The following is a 15985-nucleotide window of genomic DNA, read 5'->3' on the forward strand; positions in this document are numbered from 1 at the left end:
GATGATGTTTTGTTGATTTTGATCCGTGAATTCATTGTGTTGCAAGTGGATCTTGCCTTTCCCCACCATCTCACCCTCGAAACCCATCCAAAATCCACGAAATCCTTGAATTTCTCCCCATTATCGAGTTCATCCCGAGCCATTCCCATGCGCAGTTGACCTGCCCGAATCATCCGGACCTTGACCTGGATCATCCGAACACTGACCCGGATCATCCATCTATCTCTGCCGAAACTGCATTTTCTGAAGTTTTTGACCACCGCCACCTGCGCCTTCCGCCTACCCACTTCGACCACCACCACCTAAACTCCGCCTACCCCACGGCATACCACACCGTACCACCATTCAACTTCGGTTTTGAGAATTTGAGTTGTGGTTCCCATGTCCTATTGTGTTTTGGCTATATAGGTACGGCGCGACATCAACATCACCACCGCTCATCTTCGTCGAGGACTCATCATTGCTAAGGACGGTAACCTCGATGACATCTTTGTCTCCGCATTGCCATTGCATTGATAACCACCATAGCCTTACTTTTACGTTGCTTACCCATCGAGGCTAGCCTTTGAGTATTGTCGGCAACGTGACTTGTGCACATTAGTGATCATACTTCCCATAGCATACATACCATACCATCGCGGTGCACATCTTGGTATCATCTCTTGTGTCACAAAGTTGCCATCGCATACACAATTGCTATCTTGGTTCGTGAAGTTATGCATGAGAAAAGAGCTCAAAAGAGAACGAGCCAAACAAGCTTTTAAGCAAAAGGAAAAGATAAGCGAAGAGCTTATAAGCAAGAACCATAGCATCATACTACATTAAGATTGTCATACTCGATCATCTTGGATCATATCACCGGAATACCATACATATAGCATACTTGAGATAGAAGTCGTTGCATTGTTGCTTAGTGGGTTGTGCACAAGTCTCGTATCCGCCTATTGTGCAATCGTGCCAGCGTCTCTCTAGTGTTGTGCAATAAGAGCATTTTCGTGGATTTCACATTTTGGCTCTTTTTTGTTTGCACAATCCCACTTATCTATTTGCGTGTGTGTTTCCATGTACCGCTACTTGCTTGGTCTACTTGTTGCATTTGCGAATCTTTTTCAACAACTTTGAGTCTAACTAACAATTGCATCAAATTTTGTGCCACCATCCTAACCGAGCTCCACCATAAGCTTTTACTTGTGTAGGTGTGAGAACCGACAAGAATTGGTACCAACTGTGCTATTTCCTTGTTCCACATTTGAGTGATCATTGATCCATCTTCAACATCGTTCAAGGTACATTTGGTATAAGTTCTTCTCTTTATCCCACTCACATATTTGTTTGGAATGATGGATAGGCCAAGTTCTTCTACCAACCCACTCTTCATTGAGCAAGACGACAACATGTCATCCTATGTCACCAAGAGCCACCTCTTAGGTGCACAAAAAGCCTTACATCAAGAACAACAAGCAATGAGAGACTACTTCGACAACAAGTTCGAAGCACACAAACAAGAGAATGATGCAAGAATGGACGATATTCGTGCCTTGGTGATCAACCGCCATTCCACCACTTCATCCTACTCAAGATGGAGTCTCTCGAGTCGTCACTCCGGCGACACTCTCTCCATCTCAAGTACACGGACATCGAACACTCTACATCGAGCCGCGCACCAAGACCGTCAAGCTAACTGCAACCCTCTTAATGGCAACCGTCCACAAGAGCAATTCGACGAGCAAGCACATCATCAACATCACCAAGAGGAAGAGTGAGCGCGCCAACACCAAGACGAACAAGACGCCGAAGCACTCCGTCAACAACAACAACGACGTGAAGCACAAGCACTTGAGGCGCAACATGCACTACATGACACAAGTTGCGACATCGCTGACCGCAATGGTCAAATGCGCGAGCAACAAGGAGCATTTCACGAGGAAGTCCAAGAGAGTATTTATCAATCACATGTGCATCGTCAAGTTCCTCAAGCTCCTCCACAAGCTCGACAAGCTCCTTCACAACCTCAAGTTCATCAAGAGCAAGATGACTTTGGAAATCCTCCGCGTCAAGAGCAATATGAGGTTGACAATCCTCCACGTCAAGGGCGTCATCATCATCCTCGACCAAATCACAATGAAGAGCAACGCTACGGCAAGCTAAAGTTTACCATGCCCAAGTTCCATGGAAGCAATGATCCCGAAGAGTACCTTTCATGGGCATTGAAGGTCGACAAGATCTTTCATTTGCACAACTATGAGGAAGAGAAGAAGATCACTATGGCATCCCTTGAGTTTCAAGACTATGTGCTCATATGGGGGGAACAAGTCCATGAGCGCCGAGAAGCAAGAGGTGAACCACCAATCACCACATGGGAGGAAATGAAAGATGTCATGCGTGCTTGCTTTGTGCCCACTGAAAGAACATGTGGTGCCCCTATGTTTGGTTTTGGTAATTGATGACAATCTCTACGGACTAATGGTTGCACTGAGTTAGGATTTTTCCATAGGAATTTCTTGAAGTCCATGTGTTGGTTTCCATGAGTTTATGTTTTGACCAAGGTGCTATTAAGGAATTATCCAAAGATTGGTCATGTCTTCAAGGAGTTTATGTCTTGAAGAAGAAGATTATGCGATCATTCATGTTTACCTTCAAGACATCGTCCAAATGAAGAGAGATGGAAAGAGTCAAGGTTGATCAAGACTAAGTACAGAGAGTGATTCAAGTTGATCCGAGAGGGATCAAGTTATCCCATGGTATGGTAAGCATTGTCCATTATGCTTTGTGTACTAACCCATGGTCTATGTTAGATTTCTATGTGGGGTTAGGTATATGCCCATGAGATTGCATAAAGAGGAAGATATCATACAACCCTTGGAGAGGATGACATCAAGTGGTGATTGTCATCAAGATTGCCGTGTGTTAGTTCAAGTGGAGCATCACGAAGAGATCAAGTGCTTGAAGCTTGATGTCCATTGTGGTGACAATGGGCTTGTGAAAAGATGTGCGGAAGAGTGGCTCACCCATAGTGGTTTATGGGGGAGCAATCAACTCATCTTCATTGACCCAACACAATCAAGAAAGGTGGTCCATCTTGAGGAGGACAAGATCGTCATCATCTAGCTCAAGTGGATCTTGTGCAAGGCAAAGGTTTTCCCTGGATAGGTTTTCTATTTACCAGTCTCATGGTGGTTGTTGGGGGACCGGGTTGTAGGATCGATTGCCGTACTATCAAGGGGGCCTCTCGATGAGTAGCTTGATCGTATCGTTCATAGAGAGATTAAACCATTGCATCATTGCATCTTCCTTCTTGGTTCTTGTTTGGTTCTTCTCTTTGTGAGTTTTAGAGCTTGTGGTCATCTTCTTGACAAGCTTGAGTTCATCAAAAATGGAGTTCATGCATGCATCCTCTATGATGTTTCCGATGTTGGAGGTTTTGATGGTTCTTCTCGGTTGGAGGTTTCTATCCTCTATTCCTTAGGATTACCTCCCCTACCACTTCTTACTATAACCAGCCATTGTTGGATGCTACTCGTCATCATCTATCCAACAAGCTCAAGTTTGCTCAATTCAGAGCTCATATGCAGAAGTTGTGGCAGTTTAGGTGTTATTGCATCCTCTGTTTTCTCTGTTGTGTTCTTGAAAGCCTCAAGCGGTAGTACTGCCCTCTCGAGCGGTAGTACCGCTTGTAAGCGGCAGTACCGCAGCCCTGTGCCGCGCGTAGTACCGCTGCTTCCGAGGATGCGTTTTTCTTGAGCCGGGTTTTCATAAAGGGCCACGCAGGGGAGCGGTAGTAGGGACGGCAGTAGGGCTACGTCCGCTCCAACTTTCGCTCTCGCTGGCCTCCTTTGTTTTCCAGCGGCTGTAGGGAGCGGCAGTACCACTTATCGGCAATAGTACCGCCCTCAGGGCGGTAGTACCGCCCTAGTGTGTGTACTTCTCCCTCAGCCCTTGTTGCCCTATGCCTTCTTGACATAGCGGTATTACCGTTGTGGCAGCGGTAATACCGCTTCGGCAATCATAGTACCACCCAGATGCGGGTTGCGGGCTGCATAACGGTTTGATTCGGGAGCCCCTATAAAAGGGGGTCTTCTTCCCCATTCAACCTGGTCCTTTGAGCTAGTGTTCTTCCCCCATTGTTGACCTTCTTCAAGCTTGCTAACTCCCAATCCCTCCAATGATTCTTTCAAGTTCTTGAGGGAAAAGAGAGAGGAGATCTAGATCCTCATTTCCACCAATCACTTTCTCCTCTAAGTGAGGGGAACCCCTTGGATCTAGATCTTGGAGTTCTTCGTGTTCTTCTTTTGTTATTCCTCTCATTTCCTCCCTAGCATTAGTTGCTTTGGTGGGATTTGGGAGAGAAGGACTTGGGCACTCCGTGTGCCCTTTCCATTGCATTTGGTGCATCGGTTTGAGTTCTCCATGGTGATACGTGGAAGTGAAGTTTGAGAAGCTTATTACTCTTGGGTGTTTGGGCACCCTAGAGCTTGTTCCTCTTGGGTGCCTTGGCGACCTAGACGGTTGGTGTTGTTCGGAGCTCAATCATTGTGGCGTAACACTCTGGGCAAGCGTCGGGGTTTCCAATTAGGTTGTGGAGATCGCCCCAAGCAATTTGATGGGTACTGGTGACCGCCCCCAAGGGTTATCAAAGTGTACGTGTTCGGTGGCCGCCCTCAAGGGTCCCTTAGTGGAATCACGACATCTTGCATTGTGCGAGGGCATGAGGAGATTACGGTGGCCCTAGTGGCTTCTTGGGGAGCATCGTGCCTCCACACTGCTCCAAACGGAGATTAGCATACGCAAGGGTGTGAACTTCGGGATACATCATCGTCTCCACGTGCCTCGGTTATATCTTACCCGTGCCCTTTACTTATGCACTTTACTTTGTGATAGCCATATTGTTTCTTGTCATATATCTTGCTATCACTTAGTTGTTTATCTTGCTTAGCATAAGTTGTTGGTGCACATAGGTGAGCCTAGTTGTTGTAGGTTTTGTGCTTTACAAATTAACCGCTAGGTTTATTCCGCATTTGTTCAAGCCTAAACTGTAATTATTTTAAAGCGCTTATTCACCCCTCCTCTAGGCGACATCCACGATCTTTCAATTGGTATCAGAGCCTTGTCTCTCTTTATTAGGTTTTACCGCCTAGAGATTAAAGATGTTGACTAGGGGATTAGGATTCTCTGGCACTCTTAGTTTTGATGGCACAAATTTTGATGTTTGGGTAATTCGCATGCTTAATCTCTTTAGGGTCATGGACCCAAATTTAGAGAGAATTGTTGATATGGGTTTTTCTCCTCCAAAGGATCCCCAAAGATTATCTTTAGAGGATGATAAAAACTCTTATCTCAATGCTCAAGCTTCTAATGTGCTTTTCGATGCTTTGAGCAATGTAGTTATATTTCAACTCATGCCATTCCAGGATGCTCATGAGTTGTGGATGAAGCTTCAAGATAAATATGGTGTGTATAAGATTTGTGGGGATGATTGTTCTTCCTCCACCTCCGGTCGTATAGTCTTCTCAACTTCTTCTACTTCACCTACATGTGGTTTGCCACAAGGTAATGATATGGTGAGTAGTGTTAGTCATTGCAATGATGATAGTATGCTTATTGTGGATGATCCTTCATCACTATATTATTGCAATGCCCCTTCTTTGGGCTTTAACACTTCGAGCACTCCAAATGTTTCACATGCTTGTGTTGATAGTCCTTGCATATCATGTAGAAATTGCTTGACTAAATCTCATGATGATATGCTTGCTATGTCTTGTTTCCATGATAAAAATGCATCTATTTCCTCGAATTGTTGTGCTAACAATGTAGAGGAAACCCAACACTACATGGAACAAGATGTGGTGTTTAATGGTGCATCAAGGGATCCTACATCATCATCTATTGCTTTTTGCCTTATGGCTAAGGCATCAAAGGTATCTCCTACTTTGAACCCCAATATGTCTCTTGATGATGATGTTGATGCTAATGATGATGAGGATAATGATGAAGAGAATAATAATGTTGCCTCCTTAAAAACTATGGGGGAAATGATTTTTAAAGCTCTTCATAAAAATAAAATTTCTCGTTCCAACTTCATGGAAATAATGTCCATTGCCATTGAAGGCAAGAAATACATTGAGGAGTTGGAATCTCATCTAGAGGAGCATGACGTCACCATTGAGAAAATGGAAGCTCATGAGTGTAATTATGCAAATGAGATCGCGGAGCTATCTCAAGCTCGTGAACATGAACAAACCACCTCTGAATCTCTTGAGGAGACTTTTGCTCTAGAATTATCTAGAGTGAGGGAATCTCATGATAGAGCTCTTGAGGTGGCAAATGATTTTAAAACTAAAAATGCTAAGCTTGAAGTTGCTCATGCTAGACTACTTGAGGACTTTGAGCACCTCGAAAATGGCTCTAGGGTCATTAAGAGTGAGCTCACCAAACTCACCGAGTCTCATGCATGCTCAACATAAAGCTTCCTATTTGAAAGAGCTTGCCAAGTTTCCTTCTACTCTTGTTGTCAATAATGATGCTTGTGCTACTAACTCTATTTCTTATGAAGTATCCATTTTGAAGGAGAATGTTGAGCCACGTTCTCAACTTGAGTTGCTGATATGTCTCCAACGTATCTATAATTTTTATTGTTCCATGCTATTATATTATCTGTTTTGTATGTTTATGGGCTTTACTAAGCACTTTTATATTATTTTTGGGACTAACTAATTAACTGGAGGCCCAGCCCAAATTGCTGTTTTCTTGCCTATTTCAGTGTTTCGAAGAAAAGGAATATCAAACGGAGTCCAAACGGAATGAAACCTTCGGGAGAGTTATTTTTGGAACGGAAGCAATCCAGGAGACTTGGAGTGCACGTAAGGGAAGCAACGAGGAAGCCACGAGGCAGGGAGGCGCGCCCTACCCCCCTGGGCGCCCCCACCCTCGTGGGCCCCTCCTGGCTCCCCTGACCGACTTCTTTCGCCTATATATGTCCATATACCCTAAAAACATCGAGAAGCACAATATATCAGGTGTTCCGCCGCCGCAAGCCTCTGTATCCACTAAAAACCAATCCGGACCCTGTTCCGGCACCCTGCCGGAGGGGGGATCCCTCACTGGTGGCCATCATCATTATCCCGGCGCTCTCCATGATGAGGAGGGAGTAGTTCACCCTCGGGGCTAAGGGTATGTACCAGTAGCTATGTGTTTGATCTCTCTCTCTCTCTCTCTCTCTCTCGTGTTCTTGATTTGGCACTATCTTGATGTATCGCGAACTTTGCTATTATATTTGGATCGTATGATGTTTCTCCCCCTCTACTCTCTTGTAATGGATTGAGTTTTCCCTTTGAAGTTATCTTATCGGATTGAGTCTTTAAGGATTTGAGAACACTTGATGTATGTCTTGCATGTGCTTATCTGTGGTGACAATGGGATATTCACGTGATCTACTTGATGTATGTTTTTGTGATCAACTTGCAGGTTCAATGAACCTATGCATAAGGGTTGGCACACGTTTTCGTCTTGACTCTCCGGTGGAAACTTTGGGGCACTGTTTGAAGTACTTTCTGTTGGTTGAATAGATGAATCTGAGATTGTGTGATGCATATCGTATAATCATACCCATGGATACTTGAGGTGACATTGGAGTATCTAGGTGACATTAGGGTTTTGGTTGATTTGTGTCTGAAGGTGTTATTCTAGTATGAACTCTATGATAGATCGAACAAAAAGAATAGCTTCGTGTTATTTTACTATGGACTCTTGAATAGATCGATCAGAATGGATAACTTTGAGGTGGTTTCATACCCTACAATAATCTCTTCGTTTGTTCTCTGCTATTAGTGACTTTGGAGTGACTCTTTGTTGCATGTTGAGGGATAGTTATATGATCCAGTTATGTTATTATTGTTGAGAGAACTTGTAGTGAAAGTATGAACCCTAGGCCTTGATCCCTGGCATTGCAATACTGTTTAAGCTCACTTTTACCACTTGTTACCTTGCTGTTTTTATATTTTCATATTACAAATACTCATATCTACCATCCATATTGCACTTGTATCACCATCTCTTCGCCGAACTAGTGCACCTATACAATTTACCATTGTATTGGGTGTGTTGGGGACACAAGAGACTCTTTGTTATTTGGTTGCAGGGTTGTTTGAGAGAGACCATCTTCATCCTACGCCTCCCACGGATTGATAAACCTTAGGTCATCCACTTGAGGGAAATTTGCTACTGTCCTACAAACCTCTGCACTTCGAGGCCCAACGTCTACAAGAAGAAGGTTGTGTAGTAGACATCAGTTGCTATCTAGCAATTATGGGAAATTGGAAGAAAGCCATGAAAAGCTCTCAAGCTCTCATGATGATCTTATAGTATCCCATAATGTGCTAAAGATAGCTCACGAGGCCATGATTGCTAAGGTAACATCAAGTGAGACTCATGTGGATACTAGCACTACTTTTAGTCAAAATGCTATATTGCCTTGTGCTAGTCCTCATGATTCATCCATGCATAACATTGGTACATCTTGTGATGAATTTCTTTCCTTGCCTTGTTGCTCTAACAATGAAGCTTATACTTCCTCTAGTGCTTGTGTTGAGACTAACCATGTAGAGGAAATCAAAGAGCTCAAGGCACAAGTCACTTCTTTGAAGAAATACTTGGAAAAGTGTCATGAAGGGAAGGCCACACTCAACAATATCTTGAGTGTGCAAAAATCCCCAAATGACAAAGGTGGACTTGGATTCAACTCCAATAAGAAGAAGAAGTCCAAGAGAATCAAGAAGAAGGGCCAAGAACAAGTCAAGAATTCGGCCAAGATTATTTGCTTCAAGTGCAAAATTGAAGGGCATCATGTTAGATCTTGCCCATTGAAGAAGAAGGCCATTAGTGACAAGCAACAAGGGAAGAGGCCACAAGTTCAATCTCATGCTCAACCTCAAGTTGAAGAAAGGCCACTTCCTAAGAAGACTCAAGTTAATGCTTCTCTCGTTAAGAAATCAAGTGAGAAGAATGTGAAGAGTAGACGTTGCTACTTATGTCGTGAGAAAGGTCACATTGCATCTTCATGCACTAGTGGTTACTTATCCAACCCAATTATTATTGATGATATCTATTCTCTTGGGAAGGATAAGGTTGGCAATGTGTTTGGCAAGTTTGTTGGTACTCAAAGTGGTGTCAAGAAAAGAACCATTTGGGTAGCCAAGCCTATTGTGACTAACCTCTTAGGACCCAACTTGGTTGGGGACCACTGAGGGAGTCCTAGATTAGGGGGTCCTCGGACAGCCGGACTATATGCTTATACCGGACTGTTGGACTATGAAGATACAAGATTGAAGACTTCGTCCCGTGTCCGGGTGGGACTCTCCTTTGCGTGGAAGGCAAGCTTGGCGATTCGGATATGTAAATTACCTTCTCTATAACTGACTCTGTGTAACCCTAGCCCCCTTCAGTGTCTATATAAACTGGAGGGTTTAGTCCGTAGGACAAGAACAATCATAATCATAGGCTAGCTTCTAGGGTTTAGCCTCTACGATCTCGTGGTAGATCAACTCTTGTAATACTCATATCATCAAGATCAATCAAGCAGGAAGTAGGGTATTACCTCCATAGAGAGGGCCCGAACCTGGGTAAACATCGTGTCCCCCGCCTCCTGTTACCATTAGCTTTAACGCACAGTTCGGGGCCCCTACCCGAGATCCACTGGTTTTTACACCGACATTGGTGCTTTCACTAAGAGTTCCTCTGTGTCGTCATGGTAAGGCTCGATGGCTCCTATAATCACCTACAACGATGCAATCCAGGGTGAGGTTTTCCTCCCCGGACAGATCTTCGTATTCGGCGGCTTCGCACTGCGGGCCAATTCGCTTGGCCATCTAGAGCAGATCGATAGTTATGCCCCTAGCCATCAGGTCAGGTTCGGAAGCCTGAACTACACAGCCGACGTCCGCGGGGACTTGATCTTTGATGGATTCGAGCCCATGACAGGTACACCGTATGATCACGATGAGCATGACCTAGATCTGCCATCGGACTGTGTCCAGGAGACCGCACCTACAGATGCTCTGGCTCTAAATCCGGAGCAGATCGTGCCATCCGAGGACAGGTGGATAGACCCCACCACGGAGGCCGCACACTCATCGGCGATAGATACGAACATAGACTTCGCCTCGAGTGAGGCCTGTGTCATCGGATCCTCGGACAAGTCTCCGACCACAGGCTCCGAACCGCGTGCATCCGTGCCCATCGAATCTGACTGGGCACTGATCATGGAGTTTACCTCTGCGGATATTTTTCAGCACTCACCCTTGGGCGACGTGCTAACCTCGTTAAAGTCTCTCTCTCTATCAAGAGACTCCTGGCCGAACTATGTCCGGCTTGAGTGGGAAGCGGACGATGAAGAAATTTGTAACCCACCCACCACCCACTTAGTAGCCGCTGTCGACGACTTAATCGACATGCTTGATTTCGACTCCGAAGACATCGACGGTATGAACGACGAAGTCGGAGAAGAACAGGAACCACTGCCCATAAGGCATTGGACAACCACCTCATCATATGATATATATGGTGGACACACCCAAACAAAGCAATAGCGATGAGGCAAAGGAGGATAATCCCCCTGAGAAGCATTCCAAGTGCCAGCGTCAGCGGAGCCGCTCCAAACCCCGCCACAGCAAGAATAGTGATACCGGCACAAGAGATGATAGCACTCCAGATGATGCCAAAGATGAAAACAATCCTGCCCAGCCAAGCACTGAGCAAGCCGGACAGGAGGATGGGCTAGCTAGCCCCGAAGAACAGGCAATTAATGGAGACTCGGAGGATGACAATTATATGGCTCCTTCCGAAGACGAGGAGAGCCTCGGCGACAAAGAATTTATTGTGGCTGAGGACCCCATCAAGAAGGAGCACTTCAAGCGCCGGCTTATAGCCACTGCAAAAAGCCTGAAGAAAAAACAATAGCAGCTTCAATCTGATCAAGATCTGCTAACTAACAGATGGACTGAGGTCCTGGCAGCCGAGGAATACAGACTCAAGCGCCCAACCAAAAGTTACCCGAAGCGCAGGTTGTTACCTCAATTCGAGGAGGAGGCGCTAGAGCCTACACTAGCAGCACAGGATGAGGCTGACCGGCCACCTCGTGGCCGAGACAAAGCAGCGTTTCAGCCCGAACACCAGCCCGCACCCCGTCACCAAACAAATAAAAACACGAAGACCCGGGGCTACACGCATGACCTGCGAGATGAACTAGAAAACAAAGCAGGACAGTCGAGATCGATCTATGGATCAAGGGGGCGAGCCCCAACGCGTGACGATCACCGCCACGCCAGATATACTAAATACAAATCCGGCCGGGCCGAATACAACAGACCGGACTCATTCGAGTTTCATCGTGATGTAGCCTGGCATAGAGGCGCCACACACCCCCTATGCTTCACTGATGAAGTTATGGAACATGAATTCCCAAAAGGGTTTAATCCCGTTAAAATCGAGCCCTACAATGGGACTATAGACCCCGCGGTATGGATAGAAGATTTCCTTCAACACATCCACATGGCCCACGGCGATGATCTGCACGCCATCAAGTACCTCCCACTAAAACTCAAGGGACCGGCTCGACATTGGCCGAATAGTTTGCCATCAAACTCTATTGGAAGTGGGGGAACCTGGAAGACGCATTCCTGGATAATTTCCAGGGCACTTATGTGCGGCCACCGGATGCTGATGACTTAAGCCATATAACCCAACAGCCCGGAGAGTCAGCTAGAAAATTCTGGACCCGGTTCCTAACTAAAAAGAACCAAATTGTCGAATGTCCGGATGCTGAAGCCCTAGCGGCCTTTAAGCATAACATCCGTGACGAGTGGCTTGCCCGACACCTCGGCCAAGAGAAGCAGAAGTCCATGGCAGCGCTCACGACACTTATGACCCGCTTTTGTGCGGGCGAGGACAGCTGGCTGGCTCGTAGCAATAGCACATCAGGAAATCCTGGCACCTCAAATGCCAGAGATAGCAACGACAAGCCCCAACGCAACCGCCACAAGCATCGCAGTAATGGCGACCACGCCGAAGACACGACCGTCAACGCTGGATTTAGTGGCTCTAAGTCCGGTTAGCGGAAAAAGCCATTCAAAGGAAACAATCCGGGCACGTCCAGTCTGGACCGTATACTCGATCGCTCATGTCAAATTCACAGTATCCCCGATAAACCAGCCAATCACACCAATAGAGAGGGCCAGAACCTAGGTAAAAATCGTGTCCCCCGCCTCCTGTTACCATTAGCCTTAGACGCATAGTTCGGGACCCCCTACCCGAGATCCGCCGGTTTTGACACCGACATTGGTGCTTTCATTGAGAGTTCCTCTGTGTCGTCACGGTAAGGCTCGATGGCTCCTTTAATCACCTACAATGATGCAATCTAGGGTGAGGTTTTCCTCCCTAGACAGATCTTCGTATTCGGCGGCTTTGCACTGCGGGCCAATTCGCTTGGCCATCTGGAGCAGATTGATAGTTACGCCCCTAGTCATCAGGTCAGGTTCAGAAGCCTGAACTACGTTGCCGACGTCCGCGGGGACTTGATCTTCGACGGATTCGAGCCCATGACAGGTACACCGTACTGTCATGATGAGCATGACCTAGATCTGCCATCGGACTGTGTCCAGGAGACCGCACCTACAGCTGCTCCGGCTCTAAATCCGGAGCAGATCGTGCCATTCAGGGATGGGTGGATATACCCCGCCACAGAGGCCGCACACTCATCGGCGATAGAGCCGAACACAGACTTCGCCTCTAGTGAGGCCTGAATCCTCGGACTCGTCTCCGGCCACAGGCTCTGAATAGTGCACATCCGTGCCCATTGAATTTGACTGGGCACCGATCATGGAGTTTACCTCCGTGGATATTTTTCAGCACTCGCCCTTGGGCGATGTGCTAACCTCATTAAATTCTCGCTCTCTATCAGGAGACTCCTGGCCGAACTATGTCCGACTTGAGTGGGAAGCGGACGACGAAGAAATCCGTTACCCACCCACCACCCACTTAGTAGCTGCTTTTGACGACTTAACCGACATGCTTGATTTTGACTCCGAAGTCATCGACGGTATGGATGACGATGCCGGAGAAGAAGAGGAACCACCACCCACAGGGCGCTAGACAGCCACCTCATCATATTATATATATATATGGTGTACACACCCAAACAAAGCAATGGCGATGAGGCAAAGGAGGATAATCCCCCTGAGAAGCATTTCAAGCGCCGGCATCAGCTGCGCCGCTCCAAACCCCGCCACAGCAAGAATAGTGATACCGGCACAAGAGATGATAGCACTCCAGATGATGCTGAAGACGAAAACAATCCTGCCCAGCCAAGCACTGAGCAAGCCGGACAGGAGGATGAGCTAGCTAGCCCCGAAGAACAGGCAATTAATGGAGACTCGGAGGATGACAATTACATGCCTCCTTCCGAAGACGAGGAGAGCCTCGACGATGAAGAATTTATCGTGCCTGAGGACCCCGTCGAGAAGGAGCGCTTCAAGCGCCGGCTTATAGCTGCTACGTCTTGAGCTAGTGTTGGTTTTCCCCAAAGAGGAGAGGGTGATGCAGCAAGTGTAGCGTAAGTATTTCCCTCAGTTTTTGAGAACCAAGGTATCAATCCAGTAGGAGGCTCCTCAAAAGTCCCACGCACCTACACAAACAAACTGAGAACTCACAACCAACTCAATAAAGGGGTTGTCAATCCCTTCACGGCCACTTGCGAAAGTGAGATCTGATAAAGATAGTATGATAAGATAAATATATTTTTGGTATTTTACAGTATAGATGCAAGATAAGTAAAGATGCAAATAAAAGTAGATTGAAAGCAAATATGATAAGAGATAGACCCGGGGGCCATAGGTTTCACTAGAGGTTTCTCTCGAGAGCATAAGTATTATGGTGGGTGAACAAATTACTGTCAAGCAATTGATAGAAAAGCGAATAATTATGACGTTATCTAGGCATGATCATGTATATAGGCATCACAGCCAAAACAAGTAGACCGACTCCTGCCTGCATCTACTACTATTACTCCACACATCGACCGCTATCCAGCATGCATCTAGAGTATTAAGTTCATAAGAACGGAGTAACACATTAAGCAAGATGATATGATGTAGACGGATAAACTCATGCAATATGATACAAACCCCATCTTGTTATCCTCGATGGCAACAATACAATATGTGTCTTGCAACCCTTTCTGTCACTGGGTAAGAACACCGCAAGATTGAACCCAAAGCTAAGCACTTCTCCCATGGCAAGAAAGATCAATCTAGTAGGCCAAACAAAACCGATAATTTGAAGAGACTTGCAAAGATAACTCAATCATACATAAAAGAATTCAGAGAAGATTTCAATTAATAACCATAGATAAATCTGATCATAAACTCACAATTCATCGGATCTTGACAAACACACTACAAAAAGAGATTACATCGAATAGATCTCCACAAGAGAGGGCGAGAACATTGTATTGAGATCCAAAAGGAGAGAAAAGGCCATCTACATAATAACTATGGACCCGTAGGTCTGTGGTAAACTACTCACAACTCATAGGAGGGGCAAGGATGTTGATGTAGAGGCCCTCCGTGGTTGATTCCCCCTCCGGTAGAGTGCCGACGAAGGCTCCAAGATGGGATATCGCGGATACAAAAGGTTACGGTGGTGGAAATTGTGTTTCGTGGTGCCCCTGGATGTTTTCGGGGTCCGTAGGTATATATAGGAGGAAGAAGTACGTCCGTGGACGCCCGAGGGGCCCACGAGATAGGGGGGCGCCCCCTACAGGGGGGCACGCCTTCCTATCCCGTGGGGCCCTTGGAGCTTTCTTACTTGCACTCCAGGCTCTCCGGATCAGATTTGTTCCAAAAATATCGCTCCCGAAGGTTTCATTCCGTTTGGACTCCGTCTGATATCCCTTTTCTTTGAAATACTGAAATAGGCAAAAAAACAGCAATATGGGTTGGGCCTCCGGTTAGTAGGTTAGTCCCAAAAATGATATAAATATGTAGAATAAAGCCCATAAGCATCCAAAACAAGTAATATAATAGCATGGAACAATGAAAAATTATAGATACGTTGGAGACGTATCAAGCATCCCCAAGCTTAATTCATGCTCGTCCTCGAGTAGGTAAATGATAAAAAGAGAATTTTTGATGTGGAATGCTACCTAGCATATTTCATAATGTAATTTTCTTTCATTGTGGCATGAATGTTCAGATCCAATTAAGACAAAATAAAAGTTCATATTGATATAAGAAATAGTAATACTTCAAGCATACCAAGCAAGTAATCATGTCTTCTCAAAATAGCATGGCCAAAAGAAAGTTATCCCTACAAAATCATATAGTCTGGCTATGCTCTATCTTCATCACACAAAGTATTTAATCATGCACAACCCCGATGACGACCCAAGCAATTTTTTCATACTTTAATAATCTCAAACTCTTTCAACTTTCGCGCAATATATGAGTGTGAGCCATGGACATAGCACTATATGTGGAATAGAACGGTGGTTGTGGAGAAGACAAAAAGAAGGAGAAGATAGTCTCACATCAACTAGGCATATCAACGGGCTATGGAGATGCCCATTAATAGATATAAATGTGAGTGAGTAGGGATTGCCATGCAACGGATGCACTAGAGCTATAAATATATGAAAGCTCAACAAAAGAAAACTAGTGGGGTGCATCCAACTTGCTTGCTCACGAAGACCTAGGGCATTTTGAGGAAGCCCATCATTGGAATATACAAGCCAAGTTCTATAATGAAAAATTCCCGCTAATAAATGAAAGTGACAACATATGAGACTCTTTATCATGAAGATCATGGTGCTATTTTGAAGCACAAGTGTGGAAAAAGAGATAGTAGCATTGTCCCTTCTCTCTTTTTCTCTCATTCTTTTTTTTCTTTTCTTTTTTTCCTTTTTTTTATTTTTGGCCTTCTCTTTTTTTTGGCCTCTCCC

The sequence above is a fragment of the Triticum aestivum genome, chromosome 4B (assembly GCF_018294505.1).
Source record: "Triticum aestivum cultivar Chinese Spring chromosome 4B, IWGSC CS RefSeq v2.1, whole genome shotgun sequence".
NCBI classification, from domain to species: Eukaryota; Viridiplantae; Streptophyta; class Magnoliopsida; order Poales; family Poaceae; genus Triticum; species Triticum aestivum.